General features: G+C 38.4%; 1 long non-coding RNA gene and 1 pseudogene across 1 annotated transcript; both read left to right on the top strand.

Annotated features, from left to right (window-relative positions):
* Positions 1-16644: 16644 nt before the first annotated feature.
* Positions 16645-17878, top strand: LOC141835725 (uncharacterized). The gene is made up of 3 exons (XR_012602413.1): positions 16645-17023; positions 17139-17359; positions 17804-17878. It is a non-coding gene; the product is annotated as an uncharacterized LOC141835725 (long non-coding RNA).
* A 4985-nt stretch (positions 17879-22863) lies between these two features.
* LOC141835642 (uncharacterized) lies at positions 22864-23572 on the top strand (annotated as a pseudogene).
* The last annotated feature ends 1291 nt before the right edge of the window (positions 23573-24863 follow it).

Here is a 24863-nt window from a genome sequence, read left to right as displayed (position 1 = left end):
GATTCTCGATGCTTTCGTTTCATACGTATTTCTATGGTTGCATATCTGTTATGTCGTGCATGTGATAGTTGTTGTGTGGCCGTGTAGGCCTTTTATCTTATTATTGTGTATCTGTGATGAGTATTGGACGTGTAGTCCTATTTCCAGCCGCCTGTGGCTGTGTATGCATGTTTGTATTAGAGGAATTGTCACAGTTACTGGGGAAATGCTGCCGAAATTTTTCGGACGGCCTTCCCGGGGCGTGACACATATTCCTAGTGGGACTAGGCAGCATAAGTCCTAGTAGGATTAGAAAGTGGAAGTCCAAGAAGGTCAGCTAGGAAAGTCCAAATGGGATAGTTGGGATCTAGTAAAGGTAAACTAAGTTTCTGGTAATGGGTGTTATTCGAAACTTCGCATTTTCATTACAACTCATTTTGTGTTAACTTTTTATCACAGGAATCTATTTGGTAGTTCTAAGCGATCAGATGGGATCTGAGCGATCGACTGGGGAATAAGATGTGACTAACTGAATCGAGTACTTTCAAGATACCGAAGCATGATGTGGATCACCTCAATATCCGAGCGACCGGAGCAATTTCCAGGCAGCTGATGTAGATGTGATCTAGCGGTCTGGAAGAAATAGTCAAGATGGGAGTTTAACCAAGCTTCAGGCGTCAGGAAGGAGTCCAAGCAATTAGAGTTCGCAGAATCATTATCGATGCTGATAAAATTTGCATCCACGTCAACATGCTCCAAGCGACAGAAAGGTTTCCAGTTGACTGGAAGAGTGCTAGTGGGCTTTATAAAAGGTAGCTCAAGCACTTGTTTTCATATCAATGCTACAATTCTATTCTCTGAATACTTCAAATGCTTCTAGTCTTGGTAGTGAAATTCCAGATAGGTTAGTTGGGAGCTGAACATCTACTAAAGGTCAAAGTCTTGGAAGTACCATGTAAAATACTGGGAAAATAAGGGGTAAAATTGTGAATAAAGTTTACCCTAATGGTTGAGAATTTAGGGTTAATTATTACCTCTTATAATTGTCATTAAGGTTAAATCCTTTATGGATGGGCTTAAACTTTGGTTTAATGAATTATTAGCCAATTAAAGCAATTAAATTGGCCCATTAACATAAGCCAACCCATTGATTATGGTATATGGCTATTGGATGAGTTTTTTTGGATCAATGGTTTAATGGCTATTGGTTTGATACCCGATCCATTAAGAATCTCATCAACCCGATAAGAAAACCGAAGCCTTCTTCGCGTTCTCTTCTTCCTCCTCCAAAATCGCGATTTCGCGATTCCTCACTGAAGTCGCGGTCACTGAAGCCTTCTTTCTCTTCCACGCTGAGCGCAAACCTTCTCTCTTCTTCCTCTCCCGATCGACCTCCCCTCTTCTTCCCATCGTGATCGCGCGATCTTCTTCCACGCCGAAGCCGCATCTCTTTCTCCAACCACGATTCCGATTACTCCATCTTCAACCTCGTGATTCTTTCCTTTCTGTTCCTGATCTTCCGCTGGTGTCGACTGCAGGAGGGCGTTGTCCAAGGCTTCGATTCAACCATCTTCTTCTTCTTTGTTCCCTATCTTTCGCAGGTGCCAGCTGCAAGAGTCTCCTTTGGATTCGAGATCCAGTAGCAAGGACGAGAAGAGGTACGAGTAGATCAAGACTCCAAACTTCTCTTCCCATCTCACTCGCTAGGCGCTGTCTCCACCCGATCGATGATTTTCTATTGAACAGGGGCAATCCGGAGTGGTCAAGGAATTTCGTTGAAGCAATGGATCCTTGGATCCCTTTGGATTTTCTCGGCAAGGTGGAGGTTAGATTGAGATCAGGGAGTGGCTAGAAAACAGAGGTGAGTTTTTTCTTGAACTCGAGTCTTACCCTATGAGGTTTTGGTAGAATTAAATGTTGTCTTGAATCTGTTCTTCACAGATTGAATGGTGGATCTGAATCTTGGGATTTCGGTGGATTCCCTTTCTTGCATACGAAGAAGAATAGTGGCAAATCGGAACCAAGTAATCTAGGCATGGTTCCATCTAAGGTAAGGGTTAAAGAATTCTATGTCTATGGGATAAATTTGAATCGGTTTGGATTGTTCTGAGGTTCTGGAATTTTGGGGTACTGTTCGATTAAATTGTGTTTGATTCTTGAATGAATCAGATTCTATATTGGTGGATTCAAAGGAGCAGGGAAATCCAGGGCAAAGGCTAAATCAACTTGAGGTAAGCCTTGGGAAACCGATACTTGTGAATTCTTGATCTGATTAGGTTGTTTTCCTGTTGGAACTAATTGGTTAAGATATTGCCATTATGGTTCCGTTGTTAATTCATGATCAATGAATTGGGATTGGTTATTGAATTAGATGGAGCTATTAGACTCTAATGGAACTTAGCCTAAGATGAGGTTTGATTGTGAATCTTACTAGGTTTCAAGTGAGTTAGGTTGAAACTAGGTCTAATCTGTTGGGGTGTACCAGGTGCGGACAATTGAGATTGAATCTCAGTCTCTGATAAGTAATCCCTAAATTCTTCCAAGAGGTACTCGTCATCACGATCAGATCGTAGTGTCTTGATACTCTTACCAAGATGTTTCTCTACATCTGCCTTAAATTCTTTAAACTTATCAAAGCACTCAGACTTGTGGTGCATCAGGTATATATATCCATATCTCGAATAGTCATCTACAAAAGAGACGAAGTATTGGAAACCACCTCTTGCCTAGATAGACGTAGGCCACACAAATCAGAATGAACCAATTCCAACACATCTTTGGCTCTATACCTTTTAGCCTTGAAAGGTCTCTTGGTCATTTTACCTTCCAAGCAAGATTCACAAGTTGGGAAATTTTCAACCGCCAGTGAACCCAAAGGTCCATCGGCTACCAACCTTTGAATCCTACTCAAGTTAATATGACCTAACCTTAGATGCCAAAGATATGTTTGATTCATTTGTGAAGTTTCTTTTCTGTTATTAAGGTTAGAAGATGTGCTATTAATTTTCGTTTGTTTCATCGTGGGATTTATTGGATTGAGAGTGCATAGATTGCCGACCAATGTACCAGAACAGATATTAATCATATTCTTTTTGACAATAACTTTATTATCAAAAGAAACTGAATATCCATCCTTAAATAATTTAGAAACTGAAATTAAATTCTTTCTAAAATAAGGTACATAAAGACAATCTCTTAAAACTAAAGTTTTATTCCTCTCAAACTGTAAATAAACATCTTCCACTACAACAGCCGCCACTTTCGTAGCATTGCCCATGTAGACGGTGATCTCCCCTTCACGTAGTTATCGGGTTTCCTGGAACCCCTGCAAAGAATTACAGACATAATCAGTGACACTCGTATCTACACACCAGGTTCCGGTAGATAACCCCACTAAACATGTTTCAACTACTAATGAATAAGATACACTTCTATTATTCTCCTTTCTAAGAGGACAGTTCACCTTCCAATATCCAAACTACTTGGCCACCTGCCTGGCAACTTGATTCTGGTCTCCGAAGAGTTCCTTGAGATTGAGCATCATGTCATAGGTAGTAGGCATAGCCTGATATTGATGTTGCAGTACATTTGACATAGAAGCTAAAATGTAACACCGCTCCATCTCATCTGCTTTAACTCATTTCCTATGTCTCTCTATCTCCTCTTTTGTAGGATCCTTATCAGGCATGCTAGGATAGACCTCAAAAAATACAAACTTGTACTCTTCAGCAGTTAAGACAATGTCCAAGTTCTATTTCCAATCTATATAGTTAGGACTAGTAAGTTTTTATTTTCTTTAGTATAACGGCCAGTGGGTTGAAAGTCATTCTGAAAGTCTTGAGAATCACAAAAGTGAGATTTGGTCAAAACTTTAGAATTTTAAAATTATATTGATTCCTCAAACAATATAATTTAAATTCACCAATACCTCAAACACCGGAAATTTCGTATGCCACGATCGTGTGAACGTATACGAATTCAAGCATTTGTAAGAGGATGTTTTACCCATTAATTTTACTATCTTATCAACTTAACTTTATGACAAGTAAAATTAATAGTTGTTTATCTTTGGCCACACAAAATAATAGCAGTGACTCCGATGGGGAGGATGTTGAGGCAATTTTTCCCCAAGCGATTTGGATTTTAATGTTTGGCTAAATCAGATTAAGTTAGGCAATGCTTGTTGATCTAACATGTGTGACTTGAGTTCACAAGAAAGTCCAGGAATGAAGTCTTGGCACTTGGTAAAGTCCCGGAGGCGCGGCCTCTTGGCAAAGGTGAAGTCCCGGAGGCGAGGCCTCTTGGCAAGAGAAGTCTTAGCATGACAAAGTCGAGGGAAACGTGTCAAGAAAGTGCAAGGAAGTGCACGAGGCTTGTGGAAGGCGTTTGAAGACTTGTGTCAAGGCTAAGGGATGAAGAAGAAGCTGGAAAAGTGAGTTTTCAGCTTAGGCAGTCGACTGACCCTGCCAGCAGTCGACTAGGGTTGATCCGAAGAACACATAGCCAAGAACAGAAAGATCAGTCGAGTGGACAGTCGACTGGGACCAGTCGACTAGCCTTGGAGCAGTCGACTGGTAGACTGCCATTGGGAGACAACTAGCGAATTAAATGCATATTTAATTTGCCGTTGAAGCCCATCAGTCGACTGACCCTAGGACCCTAGCAGTCGACTGGTGCATTGAATTTTATAAAAAGAGCAGTCAACGTCGCAGAGCACAAGAATCAGATTCTTTCATCTTCTTTACTGTTCTCATACATTGTAAAAGCTCTCCTCTTCCTCTTATACTTCACTAAACATCTTGTACGAGGAAGACGTCCTATTGTGAAGGTTTCTCCGCCTTCAAAGTGTGATTCGAGAAGGAGATTGTTTTCATAGTGGAATCGTCGGCTGCGTGTGTGGATCCTTGGATTAGTCACCTCGTTGAGATAGATACCAAGTAAATCTATCGGGTTAGCGTTTGTTTCTTTGTGATTTATCATTATCTCTTTGCTTCCGCTAACAAACTTGTAGAGAAAAATCGAAAGATGCTATTCACCCCCTCTAGCGAACGCATCGATCCGTTTGATCCAGTGATCCGCAAGCAAACTCATCCGATGGGGAGGAAGGCACTCAGAGCCAACACATAAGTTTGAATGCATCACTATCAAACCAGTAATGGAGGCCGCGAGATTTTTTTTTTTAAAAAAATCCCTCTCCCACTTAGTTATTTGGATTTGAGGAATTTTAATTATGTATGCATATTTAATTATTCCAAAATTGGTTTCCAGGCTGTGGCGAGGCACATCGGCCTTCTTGGTTATTGGAGCATCAACCACTTTCTTAGACAAAACCAATTAAGGACATCATTAAATTATGCATTCATAATTTCCCACTAAAACCCTTAGGTATTTTAATTATGTATACATATTAACTTATTCAAAAAATTAGTTTCCAGGCCGTGGCGAGGCACATCGGCCTTCTTGGTTATTGGAGCATCAACCACTTTCTAGACAAAATCAATTTTAAGAACTTATTAATAATGTACACATAATGTCCCTCTAGACAAATCCTTAGGGGTTTTACCTATGTAATTCTATGCATAAAAAAAATAATATGCAATTACATAAACACAAGGGATATAATAAAAAATAGCATAAAGAATAAGCAATAAAAATATGAAAAAATAATTTTCCAACTATTATGGCCTTTTTCAATATCCGTCGTTCTTCAAGAAGCCTCCCTTTGACTTAGTCGCGTCTTCCTTGTTCCGCTGCGCATCCGGTTCTCACCACGCAAGAAGAAGTCGCAACAATTATAGAAAAATTTTTTACATCTTATCGATCCTATACTCCACAAAGGAGTTTACAAAAATTCTAGATCGAACTGTAAAAATAAATCTAATTATTACAGCAAAATACAACCTCGACAAACCCGAGGGATCCAAACACACACATCACATCATAAAATTTTTCTAGGCCATAATAGTCGGAACCTAGGATGCCTGCAACCAAAGAGTTATTCTATTGCACATCCTACTATTATTTTGCCTAATTTTATAAAAGTGCATGTAAAAACTGAAACCAAACACACAGAGCCCTAACCAATGCTCTGATACCATTGATGGGAAACACTAGAAAACCCGTTCCGGTGAATTCTTGCAGAACAAAATTTTTTTCGAAAACGGATTTAAGTTGCCCTCATAGTCGATCAAACAAAGTTTGATCGACGCATTTAGATCATTGGGCTCTTGTGTTTGGTTTACAGGATCCGAGATAAAAGGAATAATTTATTTAAAGCGGAAACAATAAATTATACCTTTTCTTCGGGATGTCTAGAAGGAGGTGGATGACCCCTCGATCTTCTGCTGTATATCCTCTCCTCTTCTCGAACGTTGTGTGGACAACGATCCTTCGAGATGATTCCACCAAAACTCTTCTCTCCGATGGCAAGCAAGCAAGCAACCAAGCTTTCTTTCCTTCTTTTCTTCTTCTCCTTCTTTCTTCTTCTTCTTGGCCGCCGGCCCTAAGGGATGAAAGGGACCAAGGAGCGCCGGCCCTAATGGAAAAGGGAAGGTAAGGGGGGCGCCGGCCCTAAGGGAAGCAAGGGAAGAGAGGGGCGCCGGCCCTAAAGAGAAAGGAAGAAGAGGGGTGTGGCGGCGGCAACAAAAGAGGGGGAAGAACTTCTTTGGTGCCGCCGGCCCTAGGGGGAGGAGAAAGGAATATTTTGTTGTGTTCTTTTGCCTCCCCTAAACCCCTCCTTATATAGTTATGCCATCTAGGAAATTTAAGAAAAAGTCTAACGAATTTTTCAAGATTTTAATTAGAACAAATCTAATAAAATCTATGGATAAGATTCGTTGTCTTTTTAATAAGTTTCCATTATATTAATTTTATTCTTATCTTTAACAAAATCTTTTAATTATATCTCGCTAATTTTTAACGAGATTCCATAATTAATATTTTGTTAATTTAATAAAATTAATTCATAAAATTTTATAATAAAATTTTGTGCGAGAAGAGACGAAATTTCTTAGCGGAAATTCTTATAAAAAATTTCTTTCTTATCAGAATTTTTCCCAAAAAAATTCTAAATAAAATTCCAGAAATTTTCTTTTATAAATAGAATTTTCTATCTGAAATTTCTCACAGAATTCTCCCAATTCTTTCGAATTCTTTCGAGGGTCTTCGGGAGGTCTTCAAGAATTCTTCCGAAGGTCTCCGGGAGGTCTTCAAGAATTCTTCCGAAGGTCTCCAAGAATTCTTCCTGAGGTGGATTCGAGGATTTCCAGAGGCTACAGTAGGGACCTAGAGGAGGAATTGGTTTTGGTCTCCCGATGGGCTTAAGCTTCCCATGTTCTTCCTGAACACACAGCTTAAGTCCATCAATAATAACTCATTCCACTAGAGAGTTATTATTGCACTACCGCACCAATCCCATATTACAATATGGGCTCCTTCTTACTATAAGTACATTAGTCTCCCTGTGTTTAAGATATCGTATGTCCGTTAATTAAATGAGTTACTGACAACTCGAATTTAATTAACTTCTAGTCCAAGAGTAGTACCACTCAACCTTATTATCATGCGGACAAAGTCCACCTGCAGGGTTTACATGATAATCCTTATGAGCTCCTCAAGGGGACATCATCAACCTATATTTAGGACACAGATTCCTTCTATAATCAACAACACACCATGTACATAATACTACTTCCCAACTCATCGGGCCTTTTGATCTATCGCTCTAAATCTCACCCTTTGATGAATCAAAGAAGTACATACTAAGTACATGTGTTTGTTATTATATCGGGATTAAGAGCATGTACATCTATAGTAACAGAGGCTTTGTTCGATTATATAGTCAGTATAAATCGAACAATCCTCAGATGGTCCTGCTCAATACACACTGAGTGTACTAGTGTAATTCTATAGTCAAGACAGACTAAGACCAAATTACACTACAACCAGTCCAATGGTTTGTCCAATCCATCTTGGTTGTGAACACTATTTATAATCTATAAGGAACTGATAACATGGTCTTCTGTGTGTGACTCCGCACACCATGTTTATCTACAATATAGATTAAATGGACACTTGCATAAAAACTAAATGCAAACATTGACCAAATGTGATTCTCATTTCAGAATGTTTATTTACATAGATAGCTAGGATTCTTGTATACATCCCAACAGTGCTAACTCTTTATTGCAGGAATCTACTTGGTAGTTCCAGACAACTAGATGGAATTCAGGTGACCGACTGGGGGATAAGTTCTGACTAATAGAGTTGAGAACTTTCATGCAACTGGATGGAGATGCAGACAACCTTAATGTCCAGGCGACTGGAGCAACTTCTAGGTGACTAATGTAGACGTAATCTAGTGATCTGGAGTAAACAATCAAGACCGGGCTTCAAGCACTTGAAAGGAGTCCAGACAGTCAGAGTCCACTAATTCATTCTCAACACTAATAAAGTTTTTAGCTATGTTAACTGTAACACCCGCAATTTCCCTATGATAATTCCTAGATATTTATGAATGATAGCCTAGTCATGAGGTTTACTAGAAATACTAAATAGAACTTATACTAAAGGGTTAGAGTTCTAAATAGACCAAAGGTAGGGTAAGTCCTAATGGGTCTATAGGTTAATGTTTTATGTGGGTTTTGCCAAAAGAAAAGGAAAGAAAAAGAAAAAGGAGGTGCTAGGGATTGAACCATAGACCTCATGCAAGGTGGCAAACCCAAATGAAGCTTGAGTTAGCCATAACTGCTAGCAAGTAATTGTGAAAGAGATGATAAAGGAAATGTAGTTATATGTTAAGGCATGTGAAAGGAATAACCACGGAGGGAAATGAAGAGACATCAGGTGAACGTTGAGTTAAGGCTGTTTTATTACACTTTAATGCTGTAGTAAATATGGGTTACGTTACTCACCTTAGGGCTATAAGAAAGGGTTTCTTCTCCTCTCAATTGTTTCTCTCGGTTGCTCTGAGTTGTTGCCGGAGGAAAGTTCGAGGCAGGCTTCATACAAGGCTTAAGGGTTCAGGTTTAGTCTTTCTCGTTAGCACTGTAAGTATCCCCTCACTGCAATATAATAGTGATGTTTGCTATAAGTTTGATTGTGTGTTATTATGCTATCGTGATGTAGTATAATCATCCGTATGATGTTAAGTTATTGTTATGTTTAAAATGTATTACAAGGGCCCACGTAAGGGCGGGCGTTACAGATTTCTTCTGTAATCAACAACCACCATGTACATAATACTACTTCCCAACTCATCGGGCCTTTTAATCTATCGATCTAAATCTCACTCTTTGATGAATCAAAGAAGTACATGCTAAGTATATGTGTTTGTTATTATATCGGGATTAAGAGCATGTACATCTATAGTAACAGAGGTTTTGTTCGATTATATAGTCAGTATAAATCGAACAATCCTCAGATGGTCCTGCTCAATACACACTGAGTGTACTAGTGTAATTCTATAGTCAAGACAGACTAAGATCAAATTACACTACAACCAGTCTAATGGTTTGTCCAATCCATCTTGGTTGTGAACACTGTTTATAATCTATAAGGAACTGATAACATGGTCTTCTGTGTGTGACTCCGCACACCATGTTTATCTATAATATACATTAAATGGACACTTGCATAAAAACTAAATGCAAACATTGACCAAATGTGATTCTCATTTCAGAATGTTTATTTACATAGATAGCTAGGATTCTTATGTACATCCCAACACCCATATATTAGGTAGAAGCTTACAGAGGATGCCAAGGATTTGCCAGCGTTGCCATCTCACGACAAAGGTCTTTGTGTGTGTGTGTGGGATGTGTTTGTAGCATGTGTTGGTATACTTGTATTGTTGGTTTACTTTCTACCGTATCGAACTTTCTGATTTCATTTCGATGTTTTCAAAACTATAGCATATTTCATATTTTTGATTTCATACTTGTACTTGTTACATTTCTGCTTATGAAACTTTAGATTTTTTGTTACTTTACGAATGTATTCCTTAATTGTTGTGTAGAATTAGAATTTCATTCTTATGCATTGTGTAGGATGTGTATGTGGTCATGTGGGTCACTTTTACTTTCATTACTTGTCTAAATCCATATTTTGTAGTATGGATAGGTTGTGTGGGCCTTATTATATGTCCGTATTCAGGGAATTGTCAGTGATACTGGGGAGGTGCTGTCGAAATTTTTCAGATGGCTATCTTCCGGGTCGTGACATACCAAGCAAAGGTAAATTAAGTTTCGACAATGGGTGTTGTTCAAAATTTAGCATTTTCATTACTACTCTTTTTGTGCTAACTCTTTATTGCAGGAATCTACTTGGTAGTTCCAGACAACTAGATGGGATTCAGGTGACCGACTGGGGGATAAGTTCTGACTAATAGAGTTGAGAACTTTCATGCAACTGGATGGAGATGCGGGCAACCTTAATGTCCAGGCGACTGGAGCAACTTCTAGGTGACTAATGTAGACGTAATCTAGTGATCTGGAGTAAACAATCAAGACCGGGCTTCAAGCACTTGAAAGGAGTCCAGACAGTCAAAGTCCACTAATTCATTCTTGACACTAATAAAGTTTTTAGCTATGTTAACATGCTCCAAGCGGCTGGAAGATTGCCAATTCGACGTTTGACTGGGCTTTATAAAAGGATGCTCGAAGCACTTGTTTTCATATGAATGCTACCATTCTATTCTCTGAAAACTCTTCAAGTGGTCTTGTTCTTGTGCTCATGCTCTTTAAAGTACAAATGACAAGTAGGATTTATAACTTCTTTCTCTTTTAGTTGTCGTGCATTTTGTGCCTAATTTAATGATTCTTGTTAAAGGATTTCTCCCACCTCCATTTTTATTTTAAGTCTTGATATTTACATATTAGATCTAAGTATTGTATCTTCTTGTCTTGTGATATTAGATCTAAGTATTTCATATTCTAGTATTGCCAAATATATCTTAAGTTTTACTTTATTTTAATCTTTTCTTGCATGCTATTCTGCTTGGTTGAATTAGAATATCTATTTCAATTATGTTGTTTTATTTATTTCTATTGCATACTCTGTTATTAATTTAGAATCATTAACTATCAACTCAATAATTTGCCTACAAGTTCGACAATACCTCCAACTTCAAATCCATAGTTATGATCCATTAACACTCCTTGACCATCATTGAAAGGTGAAGAAATCTCTTAAAGTATCTCTTCACAAAGTGTGGAAATTAAGCATAAGAGATTACAACAATGGAGCACTTTAGGGAGAACAATAGAGTAGCGGAACTTGGAGGATATAAGATTGAGTGTTCTTGTTCTCCCCATTACATTCTTAAGCTTCTATAAACCCAAATATATAGCCACAACCTCCATTTTGAATTATAATTTTAAAGCAAACTTTTGTTAAAGTTCAAGGTTTCAAATAAATTAAAGATTAAGTCAAATCTAGTTTATCATGCAAGAAGACAAGAAATGCAAGAAGACAAAGCAACAAGGAGGATCCTTCAATTCATCATGATGAAGTGCATTAAAGGAATTAAATGCTCCAACATTCAAAAACATGAACGTTGGAGCATGCTCCAACATTCATGTGTCCACAATTTTCAAGAGGCTCTCTTGTAACACTATAAAACCACCTTGTATGGTTATAAAACCACCTTGTATGGTTACTTTCAAGATAATGAAGAAAAGGCTTCATGTTTTCTCCTTTCTTGCAACAAGCTTTTCATGGGTTCCTCCATTTTGTAACAAACTTTGAAGTTAATACCAAAGCTAAATTTCATCATGGTATCAGAGTAGCAGAGTTACCTCTCCGTAACTAAGCTCGCTCCCTCCTCAACTCTTCTCTTCTCTTCTTCTTAGTTCCTCCAACTATATTCAATGGTCCAGATTCATTAAGAGGATCCTAAGTTCCTATAATCTTGAAGATATATTCTTCAGGATCCTCCTATCAAATCAAATCCTACCTTCAAAGAATGGTAGAAGAAAGATAATCAACTATTTGTTCATCTTCTTTTTTCTCTAGATGAAGCTCACAAGAGTATGGTTGCTTGTTCTCCAAATGCTAAAGCTTTATTCGATCATCTCTCGGCACTATATGGGCAAACCAACAACATTGGAAGAGTCTTCGAACTAAGAAGACAAATAGCAGACATGAGAAAAGAGAACAAGACTCTTCCACAACTCTTTGAAGAATTTGGTAACTTATGGAGTGAGCTTGAGGTTCTACGACCACCAACCATCGATCCGACAGAAATAATAAAGCAACAAAATGAAGACAATGTTTTGAGTCTTCTTATGACTCTCGGAGACTCATTCTCAACTATGAGACAGGAAATTCTATGAATGCAAAATCTCCCTACCTATCGTGACGTATTGCAAATCATCCAAAGAACCGAGTCAAGCTTGAATATTGAAGAAACTTCAAACAAAAAAATGGAAGTTCATGGGCTCAAGATCAACGAAGTTCATCCAAAAGAAGAAGTATGTCCCAATTGCAAGAAGAAAGGGCATACAAAGGAAAAGTGTTGGTTTCTTCATCCTCATTTAAGACCAAAGGCATTTCGAAAGAAGGAACCCGTGCAAACATTAAAAGCACAAACTTTTATGGAGGAGCATCACCAAACCTCTACAACAGGTATATGCTTAAACTCCACTCTAGATACTAAACATTGGATTATTGATTTGGGATGTGATTATCATATGGTATATGATAGGAATAAAATCATAAAGTTCAGAAACTTAGAAGAATGTATAATAGTTAAGGTAGCTAATGGTCAAAACATAACAGTAAATCAAATAGGAGAAATTGATTTATTAGGAAAGCCAACAGATGCCCTCTATGTTTCAAATTTTACTTCCAATCTAATGTCTATTAGAAAAATAACTAAAGAATATGATTGTAAGGTTATTTTTTACTCTAACAAAGTATCATTTCAGGACATCAAGACAAATCTTTTGATTGGCAAGGGATATAGAAGGAATAACCTTTATATTTTAGACCATGGCTATCAGGTCTTTAAAGCAAGCCAGGAGGACTCCCAACTTTGACATGCTCGACTAGGTCACCCTAGTAGTTATGTCCAAAATATTACTTCCCTACAGCTAGTTTAGATAATATTTGCAAACCTTGTATTCTCGGGAAAGAAACAAAGGCAAACTATCCTTGTTCTACCATTATATATGAAAAACCCTTTGATATGGTTCACTCTGATGTATGCACTTCTCAAATTTTGTCTAAACAAGGTTATAAATACTTTGTTACATTCATTGATCATAAAACCAGATACACTTGGGTTTACATGCTCACCAATAAACCTCAAGGCAATACAATGGCAATATTAAAAACCTCACCAATAAACCTCAAGGCAATACAAAGCGAGACTAGTAGCCAAAGGATACACTCAAACCAATGGAATTGATTATAAGGAGACATTTGCACTCGTAGCCAAGATGAACACAATCCGAGTCTTACTTGCCCTTGCAATAAATATGGATTGGCCATTTTATCAAATGCAGGGAGAACTAGAAGAAGTCTATATGGAAATTCCACAAGGAATTCAAAAAAGATATGAAGGGAAGGTATGCAAACTGAACAAGGCCATATATAGCCTCAAACAATCTCCAAGGGCATGGTATGCTAAACTCAGCTCAGCTCTTTTAAGCTATAAGTTCAAAAAATACAGTAGCGATTCCTCATTATTTGTTAAAATAGAAAATGATAAAACTATCATCATTCTTATTTATGTAAATGATCTCATAATTACAAGAAAAGATATAAATATAATAAATCAAGTTAAATCATTTCTCAATTCTAAATTCGAGATCAAGAATTTAGGAAAACTAAAGTACTTCCTAGGTATAGAACTAGCCTACTCTCCTAATGGGCTAGTTCTATCCCAATGAAAGTATACACTTGACCTCTTACAGGAAACTGGAAAACTTGGAGCAAAACCAGTAGATAGCCCCTACTTCACATCTAAGAAAGAAAATGAAAATGACAATCCTTGAGAGGACATTTAGGAATACCAAAGGTTAGCAGGTAAATTGATTTACCTAACCATTACTCATCCAAATATTTTATTTATAGTAAAAGAACTTAGCCAAAACATGCATGCATCAAAGAAAAGTCATTGGAAAGCAGTTGAAAAATCCTCCACTATCTGAAAGGATACTAGGAAAAGGAATCTAGATGTGAAATAACCATAATACAGAAAATGTGGGATACTGTGATGTAGATTGGGCAGGAGATCATCAAGATAGAAGATCAAGAACTGGATATTATATGTTCGTAGATGGAAATTTGGTGTCTTGGAAAAGCAAAAAGTAATCTGTTGTGTCAAGATTCGGTGCTGAGGCAGAATACAGAGCAATGACATCAGCCACAAGTGAGCTCATATGGTTGAAGGCCTTAGTTGAAGAATTGGGTTTTCCAATTAATTCCCCAACCAGCTTATATTGTGATAATCAGTCAGCCATTCATATTGCAACAAATCCAGTATTCCATGAAAGGACCAAGCACATTGAAATAGATTGTCACTTCATCAGAGAAAAAATTAAAGAAAAGATCATCACAGCACATCCTATCAATGGACAAGATCAACCAGCTGATATCTTTACCAAAGTCACCATTGCTCAACATATGAAGGACATCCTTGACAAGTTAGGTGCCATTGACATATATGCACCTAACTTGAGGGGGAGTGTTAAAGTTCAAGGCGTCAAATAATTAAAGATTAAGTCAAATCTAGTTTATCATGCAAGAAGACAAGAAATGCAAGAAGACAAAGCTGTTAAAGTTCAAGGCGTCAAATAATTAAAGATGAAGTCAAATCTAGTTTATCATGCAAGAAGATAAAGAAACAAGGAGGATCCTTTAATTCATCATGATGAAGTGCATTAAATGCTAGAATATTCAAAAAGATTAAGTGCATTAAATGCATTTAATGCATTAATGTATTAATGCATTAAATGCATTAAATGCTCTAAAACATGAACGTTGGAGCCACAACATTCAAGAGGCTCATGTAATACACTATAAAATCACCTTGTATGTTTACTTTAAAAATTATGAAAAAAGGCTTCATGTTTTCTCCTCTTTCTTACAACTAGCTTTTCATGGGTTCTCCTCCATTTTGTAATAAGCTTTGAAGTTAATACCAAAGCTAAATTTCAACAAAAGCAACATGACAGATCCTTCAATTCATCATGATGAAGTGCATTAAATGCATTAAATGCTCCAACATTCAAAAAGATTAAGTGAATTAAATGCATTTAATGCATTAATGCATGAAATGCTCCAACATTCAAAAACATGAACATTGGAGCATGTGCCCACAACCTACCAGGGCAATCGTGCAACGGTAGGACATCCGGGTTGTGACCCAGGGACCCACAGTTCGATCCTCAGCTACGACGTATTTGCAAGAATTTTCTTCCAAATGGGGAACGCAATCAAAGGATGCTGGGCATCTAGATTGGTCGCTGTATGCGCTTCCCGATTTACCCTGGTGGTGGTGGGAAACTTTCGTGGACCGGGCTAGCCACCCCCATGGATTGAGTCCATGAGACTGACTGGGATTTATCATGTAACACTATACAACCACCTTGTATGGTTACTTTCAAGATAATGAAGAAAAGGCTTTATGTTTTCTCCTCTTCTTGCAACAAGCTTTTCATGGGTTCTCCATTTTGTAACAAGCTTTGAAGTTAATACCAAAAGCTAAATTTCATCAACTTTATGTTGATGACCAAATCGACTATCCCTTACCATCAATTTATTGGATAGCTAATTATCATATTAGCCAATTAATTTTAATCATTGTCATCTCAAATGAAATTAAACTTTAACAACATTTTTGAATCTTATCTTTAGTCACCAGTCGATTAGATATGTAGATCAATAGACTAATCAGTTGACTGTTGACCCAAATAGAAACATATTGTATGCTTCTGTTTGGTCCTGACTCGACTCCCTAGTCGACTAAAAACCATTTCTAGTCAATTAATACTATAACTTCAATTACTTCTAAGGTCGAGGATACCCCTAAGTCTAATCCCTTTCTCCCTAGTATATATATATATATATATATATATACACTTAAACTCTTCCTCACATAGTTTACCTTTATGCCAAGAGGCCTTCCATGCCTCCAGGACTTCATCATGCAAGAATCTTGTTCCTCAAGGATTTTATCATGCCAAGAAGCCATCTTGCTTTCGAGTTTTCCATGCCTAGAAGCGCCTTAACATTTGATCAACCTGACCTAGTTGAGCTTCTACCAAGTGTCTTAGTCCCTAACCTACTTTGACTTTTGTCATGCCATGTAAAATACCAGAACTTAAGGGGTTAATCATAAATAACCCTAATTGATTAACAAGGTTAAGAGGTTAATTAATCATTAAGGGCTAGGTATTTTGGGATTGAGTTTTATTTGGGTTTAACGATTAAAACTCATTAAGCCAACCCAATGGGTTTAAATTTAGGATTAATGATGGAGCCCAAATAAAGCCCATTAAAGGCTAATTAAAACCCAATTGAAACTAGCCTTTATGGTTAATGGGTTAATGTGGTTAAGGGTTATTGGATAATGGCTATTACATCTTGGATTAAACCTAACCCGTAAACCTTCTTCTTCTCCCACTCGTGGCGTTCCCAAATCGCAACCGAAGCCAAACTTCTCTTCCTCATGCGATCCTTCTTCTTCCTCATCCCATCGCCGCGTATCTCTTCTTCTTCGTGTTTCTTTCTCCACCTGACGTCGGCGCTGCCGTGACTGCTCGCTGGTGGTCAGTGAAGGAGATCCGAAGCCGCGATTTCTTCCCCTCTTCAAGACGCGATTCCATTTCTTCTCCCTCGCCGAATTCTTTGCCGAAGTTTTTGTTCACGCCAGAAGCAGCCTTCTCCACTTCGCGAGCCACCATGTTCCTGCCGTTCGCGCCCTAGATCTGCCTCACCGTCGTTAAGATCCGATCGTCCTGTTCTGGTTTCCCCAAGTTTGGTTGCTTTATTGGGCATCGATGATGGGTTGCAGCAATAGCAACCAGAGGAACATGAGGTAGGGTTTTTATTTCCGCCTCTTAGAATTTGCTAGTTTGGTTGTAGCGTGATTTGGAGAAGATTGATGTCGGATTGTCTTGAGAAATTTATGCCACCTCTGTTGTTGTTGGCAGGTAAGCACCTATGAGTCTCTTAATTCTGGTTCGTTCTGTTCTTGCTGCCGAGGAAAACAATCCAGCCACGAAAGCAGATTGGTGATCTGAGTTGAGCTGGATTTTGCAAAAGGGTTCTTGGATTTTCTTAGATCTGTTTGATCAGATTTGGTAGCTTGATTCAAGAACAGAGCTAGGGGTTGGAGCAAGGATCTAGGTCAAGATGGTGGATCTAATCTGAGGTAGATTCCTAATTAAAGTTGATTATGAGTTTGCTAGGTTTCGATTAAATTTATATTGATAATCTGATTTAGTTCGATTAGTTAATTATTTTGATTTATTGTGATGAAGGTTAGACTAGCTATTGAGGATTTTGTTTGGATTTGATCTATGGTTAGGATAGGGTTATTAGGATGGATATTTATCTGTTGATGCTAGATTGCTTGGTTAGGTTAGAATTTATATATTTGAGTTATGTGATTAGATTAGTTAGTTAGATTAATTGGGTTAGTTAGGTTAATTAAGTTAGGTTGGTTTAAATCCTATTAGACTTAATGAAATTAATTCATGTTTAATTAACATGAGTTAATTGAATTATGGATCTAATTGGATTTGGGTTATATGTAGATCTTAAATTTGTTAAGATCTATATGTTTATTAATGGATGTTGGTTATTTCTTTTGTAGGTCCTTGATTATCGATCAATTACTTACGTGGTTTACTTTTTGGGGGATTCTAGTATTTGATTTACGAAATATCAGGTGGGTAATTTACTGTATTTGGTCAATATAGTTCTTTCTTTTTCCAGTGCATGATTCTATTGTAGTCATTGTGGTTTGATACCTTGATATTACTCTTCCTGTTATTTGTATACCTTTTTCATTATTCATGTTATACTATGCTTGTCCTTATGCCGTTGATTTTGGATTATCATTCCTGATTACTGTTTCTATCCTTGATATGACATGTATGATCAGTATTGATATGATTCTTTCTTATGATACTTGCGATCATGATGACTTGTACCTACTCTTATTGATTAGTATAGTAGGTGATGATTACTATGATTTGAGCATCTCATCATGATGCATGATAACGATTGTAAATCCCATTGTTGTGGGTCTATCGTGATGGTAGATGACTTTAGTTGTATATCTACATAGGTGGTTATTATACCCTATTTCCATCATGGTGATGGCGACTGTATGGTAGTGTACGCAGTCGACGGCTGTATGGCAGTGTACGCAGCCATGTCGATGATTTGACCTCGACACCGGATAGGGGTGGTACTCGAAGAGTACATTTGGTACTTCGGTGATGAGTATTAGAGGACATATATCGGCCATAGGATATGTAGCTTATCATAGCTACAGGATCACCGGACGCGGAGCACTGATCCCTCGATTTGGATCACCGGACTACTTTGTTGTAGGGCGCGGAGTACTGATCCCCAGATGCCGGCCATCCCAGCCTCAGATGCTTGCACGAGTGCTGTAGTGAGTGGGGCAGTTGCATCATGCATATGCACATCATGTGCATGATATATATATATTGGACCGTACTGATACTGCATTTTGATTGCCTACTTGTTTGATTCTTGACTGTTGCACTATGCTTGACATGTCATTCATATGGTGCATTACATGGGATCCATGTTAGTTATTATTTGCAGAGATATTCTTGATACCTTGTTGACCTTTGGTATGTATCTATCCTTTTGTTATTTCTTTTATTCATGCACTGTCTTTCTATATTACCCACTGAGTATTTGTACTCACATCTTTGGACCCTGGGATTTTTCTATCTTCCCAGATATCAGGTAGGAGACTACAGCTGATGCCGAGGAGATCCTGCTAGTCTTACCATCTCACAGCAGTTTTATGGATACTCTGTATTGTGGATTTGTATCTGCGTATATGTTGGAGTATTACTTTTCTTTTATAGTTCGAGTTTATACATCGTATTGTTACTTTGGACTTTATTACACTGCTTCCATCGTATAGGTGTTTACGGACTTTATTTTCTATTTGAGATTTTAGTATACTGTGCTTTCTGCTGCTTATTATATCTTTTTGACGAATTGACGAGTTTTATTCGTTAACGAAGTTGTGGATGCATTTCATATATAGTAGGATGTGTTGAGTGACCGTGTGGGTCACATTTACTTTCATTTACTTGTATAAATCCATAGCATGTTATAGATTGGCCGTGTGGGCCTTATATATGTGTATGTATCCAGAGAATTGTCATAGATACAGGGGAGATGCTGTCGAAATTTTTCGGACGGCCGTCTCCCGGGTCGTGACAATTTATTTGGTATCAGAGCCAGGTTTGATTCGCTCGGGATTTTGCATTTAGGATTTATCTTATACCAATTTATTTGGTATCAGAGCGTAGTTTTACAGTCTGTTATGTAACACCCGCAATTTTCCTACGATAATTCCTGGATATTTACGAATGATATCCTAGTCATGAATCCTTTAGTAGACGTACTAAATAGGATTTATACTAAGTGGTTAGAACTCTAAATAGACCAAAGATAGGGTAAGTCCTAATGGGTTTATAAGTCATAATGGATCTAACTCTTATATGGGCTCTCGTATGTGGGCTTTGCCAAAAGAAAAAGGAAAAAGAAAAGGAGGTGCCAAGGATTGAACCTTGGACCTCATGCAAGGTGGCAAACCCAAATGGAGCATGAGTTAGCCATAAGTGCTAGCAAGTAGTTGTTAAGGAAATAATAAGGGAAATGTTAGTTGTATGTTAAGGTTTGTGAAAGGAATAGTCACCGAAGGATATGAAGAGGCACAGGTAAACGTTAAGGGCTGCGTTGTGTTATTACCCCTTAATGCTATACCTTAATGATGTAGTAAATACTACACGTTACTGACCAAGGCTGGCTATAAGTAAAGGGTTCTTTTCTCCTCTCGATTGTTTTCTCTGTTGCTGGAGGGTTGCCGGAGGGTCTGAGGTTGGAGCATTTCCTTCACAGAACTTCAGGTTTTTCCTTTCTCGTTAGCACTGTAAGTCTTCCCTCACCTGCAGCATAGTATTATCGTTTGTGTATTGTATGTATGAAGTCTAAGAAGTTCGTATGCTATGGTTTGTATGCTATAGAAACATGTAGGAAGTCACTGAAATGGACGAAGTAGAAACAGGTAGGAAGTCACTGAAATGGACGAAGTTTGTATGCTGTAGTTACAGAACATGCCTTTAGAAACACGTAGGAAGTTTGCTGCGTAGGGTGAAAGGGATGGTCGACCACTGGTCGACCACATGGTCGACCACTAGTCGATCACAATGCAGTGGTCGACCACATGGTCGACCACCACGCACGGTGAAGATGTTAATCGATCTTTTGATCGATTAGGGGAAAGTGTAATCGATCACTGGATCGATTACAAGGGCGCATAATCGATCCCATGATCGATTATTACGTTTAATGAGAAGGAATTTACGTAAATGAATCGATCACTGGATCGATTAAGGAAGAGTAATCGATCACCTGATCGATTACAATGCTCTCTGGAAAGTTATATAGAGGTAATCGATCTCTGGATCAATTAAAAGGGACACTAATCGATCACTGGATCGATTACGTTGAGTATGAGCGATCACTCGATCGATATGAGCGATCACTCGATTGATAATGAGATACCATCTTATGAAGGTTCGACCACCTTAAGGGAAGGTTAGGGTTGATCGAATTAGAATGATGTTAACCATAATGTTATGTCTTATCTCATGCCAAGGCTTATGAATGAGATTATGATATGATATAACATGCTATATGAAATGAAATGAGAAAGATGCATGAATGTTCATTATGTTATGATAAAGAAATGAAAGAAAGGAACATTCATGATGAAAATGAAAAGAAAGCATGTATATCATTATTTTACTTTAATGCATGGCTGGTACCCGACTTCCAAGGTTGTCGTTAAAGAAATCCAGGTGACCAATTCCAAGGTTTTGGGCCTGGTAAGACCCTCGTAGGCTGGCGGCTAGCTACCCCAGTGACTATTAGGGAGCGCGCTTTGGTACCAAGCCAGGGATCCCAAATGAATGATGATGATGATTATATTGATCTATTATGATATTATGTTTTTAAAAGGCATTTACATCATTTGTATGTTTATGATTTTAATGCTAAGGATGAAAGTATATAATGTTTATGTGAATGTTTATGTGCTTATGAAAATGCTATGCTTATGTCATGTCTCCATGATATGTTTATATGTTTTAAGAAATATTAATGAAATGTTATATGTCAAGGCTATGCTTATTGATGACATGTGGATTTTGTGAGTAGGAAAGGAGCTTACTAAGCATTGTGCTTATAGTCTTACTTTCTTATGTTGCAGATCCATCTAGCAGTCACTAAACAAAGGGAAGCAGCAGGAAAAGGCTAATGAAGATGTGTGTGATGGTGACTTGGCTGAAGTCCCGGGCAAATATGAATTTTATATTTGCATGCTAAATGTGTGAATTATCTTTATGTTGAATGTTGTTGCTAAGATGTTTTAATATCAACTTAATAGCTAAACATTAGATGCATGTTATATGTTTAATTACCACATATGCAACCACTGCCATGTTATGTTTATGTTTTTCCGCTGCGAAGTTTCGTGGTTTTCGTATGTGGTAAAAGTTTAAATGAATGAAAGAGTAAACTGTAGCGTCCGTCTAGGCCCACGTAAGGGCGGGCGTTACAGAATGGTATCAGAGCAGTTGCCATCTCACTACACACACATCAAGCCTTCATCCTGCCGCTTCCAAGTAAGTAAGAAAGTTATGTTTACTGTATTTAATGTTTTAATGATAATGATATGTTTGAATCAACCATATAAGAAGGAAACATGTTCCTACCTTAGAAGGGGATAAGGCATATAGGAGGATACCTAATCTTACCTATAATGCACATGAATTAAGGAAAATGACAATGACCTTACCTTACGTAAGGGTGAAGAAGGTTATCGATGCATGCATGTTAATGGGAACAACAAAAATCTTCTACTAAGCATATGTGCTGATGATAAGGAATGTTGTTAGGTATAAATGTGCATGAATATACGTAAGAAGGATAATCTTACACTAGCCTATTCTTTCAGAAACCATGGCTAGAAGAGGTAACCGAAGAAATGAAACCGATAATCAGCCTGACCTGACACACTTGGTGGCTGAACTCCAGCGTCAGCTTGCTGAACAGCAACAGACCATAAATACTTTAATGAATCAGCAAGGGAATGCTACCTCTTTACCTGTGAACCAGCCCATGACACCTGGCGCACCTTCAGTTACCCCAGTATCTTTGGCAGGTCCTACCCCTGGAGTACAACCGGAAGCTTACTTGATCCAGTGGCAGAGACTGAAGCCAGAGACTTTCTCAGGTGCTGGGGAACCGTGGGATGCACAGGCCTGGTTCAAGACTGTAGAAAGTATTGTGGAGTTGCTGGACTGGCCAGAACATGAAAAGGTTAAGTGTGCATCATTCTGCCTTTCGGGTGATGCTAGAATGTGGTGGGAAAGGGTTAAATCCAAAAGACTGGTGAACGAGATGAAATGGACAGACTTCGAGTCAGAGTTTTTCGAGGAGTTCTTTCATATGCGTGTTACTAACAAGCATTATGATGAGTTCCTGGAATTCCGACAAGGAGAGATGTCAGTTAGCGAGGCGGTCAAGAAGTTCAACCGGCTAGCTCGCCTATGTCCCGAGTTGATTCGTACTGAAAAGGAAAAGGTTCGTCTCATGCTGAAGATGTTACGACCTGAGATAGCTCTGAACGTGGCAGGCGGGGTTAATAAACCGCAGACCGCAGAAGAGCTGATTAGTAGTGCCTTGGTCACGGAGCACTACTTGAACAATATTAATCAGCAGAAGAAGACGTCAACTGAGAACCAGAAACCCTTCTAACTCAGGAGGTAAGAACCGCAAGGATAAGAAGAAATGGAACAATTCTGAAGACGGTTCATCGAACAAAAAGCCTAAGTCCACCCTATGTGCAAAATGTGGAAGACCGCATTATGGAGAATGTCTTATGGGTACGAATAAGTGTTTTATATGTGGAGTGGAAGGGCATAAGGCTAAAGTCTGCCCTAATAAGTTCCAAGCACCATCTCAGCCGCCTCAGCAACAAGTGCAATATCAGAAGGCACCTGCTCAGCTGCATTATATGCAAGCTGCACTGGAAGGACCTCACATAAGTCAAGGAAGGTTAGAGGCTCCTCCAGTTACGACAAATGCTAGGGTTTTCTCGCTTACCAAGGAGGATGGGGCGAATACTTAAACCGTTGTCACAGGTCAGATATTTATTTACAGTCAGTATGCTACTGTATTATTTGATATTGAGACAATGTATTCGTTCATTTCCATGTTATATGCGAAGAAAATAGGCATACCCTCGCAAGTCGTAGATATTAGAGTCTTGTGGCAGAGGCGATGGTTGAGGATGATATGAAACGAGGATATCCGGAATTAGTAAAGTTCGAGGACGAACTTTTTAGAAGGTGGGGAGGATTGTAACACCCGCAATTTCCCTACGATAATTCCTAGATATTTATGAATGATAGCCTAGTCATGAGACTTTATACTAAATAGGATTTATACTAAAAGGTTAGAACCCTAAATAGACCAAAGGTAGGGTAAGTCCTAATGGGTCTATAGGTTAATGTTTTATGTGGGCTCTTTATATGGGTTTTGCCAAAAGAAAAAGAAAAAGAAAAAGAAAAGGAGGTGCTAGGGATTGAACCATAGACCTCATGCAAGGTGGCAAACCCAAATGGAGCATGTTAGCCATTGTTGGCGATCTGGATCTCCGTCCTATGATCCGGATTCTATCCGCTCCGAAAAGCATAGAACCCCACAGGACAAAAATTTATCCCGCCCCGGATCAATTGACAAAGTCTACAAAAGACTAAGTCAATTAACCCTTCAGGATCGCCGATTCCTAAATTATTATCTACGGTTTTTATTACTAGTTCTAGTACGATAATGAACTGCGGAAAAAAACATACCAGAACCTTGTGATAACCTCGGAGCCTTCCGCTGTATTCCTATCCTCTCTCTGGACGTTGGGTGGACAACGATCCTCCAGAAGCAAAGGATCTGCAACCTTTGGATGATGGAGCTTTGGATCTCGTCTCTTCTTCTTGCTGCAACTTCGCCTTGTCTTGTTCCCTTGCTTAGATCCGGCCACCACCTTGGACAAGGAGGTTCGGCCACCTCAAGAGAAGAAGGAGAAGGGGCGGTGGAAGAAGAAGAAGAAGGAAAAAGGGAAGGAGGAGGGGTTAGGGCCGGCGGCACCAAGGAGAAGAGGAGGGTTTCCGAAATCGTTTCGGTATAACTTCTCCTCTCTTGAATTCATTCTCTTGTTGCCGCCCACCCCCTCTTCTTTTATAGCCCCACGCCCAAGACCAAGCACCCTTTGCCAATTCTTTAAGAATTATTCCAATTTGGATTAATTCAATGAACCAATTCCAAATTATAGAAACATCTTAAATCTAGGCCCTTGGATTAGCTTGCTTGGTTTCTAGCCGTTAGATCTTTTCGGAAATAATTAAAAAAATTATTTCCAACCTTATCTATTATGGCCGGCCACATTAAATTAATTCCATGAATTAATTCTATATTAAAAGGAAATAAAACTTAAACCGAAGAGATCTCATCCATCGGATGCAACTTAATCTCATCTAACGGTTACGATATAATCTCCTTTAATATAACTTGATCTCATCGATCCAATGGCCATG

This window comes from Curcuma longa, chromosome 10 (genome assembly GCF_044706935.1).
Source record: "Curcuma longa cultivar G26 ecotype Majalengka, Jawa Barat chromosome 10, ITB_CL_G26_1.1, whole genome shotgun sequence".
Lineage (NCBI taxonomy): Eukaryota > Viridiplantae > Streptophyta > Magnoliopsida > Zingiberales > Zingiberaceae > Curcuma > Curcuma longa.
The sequence above is the reverse complement of the archived record's forward strand: the minus strand, read 5'-3'. Positions and strand labels throughout refer to the sequence as shown.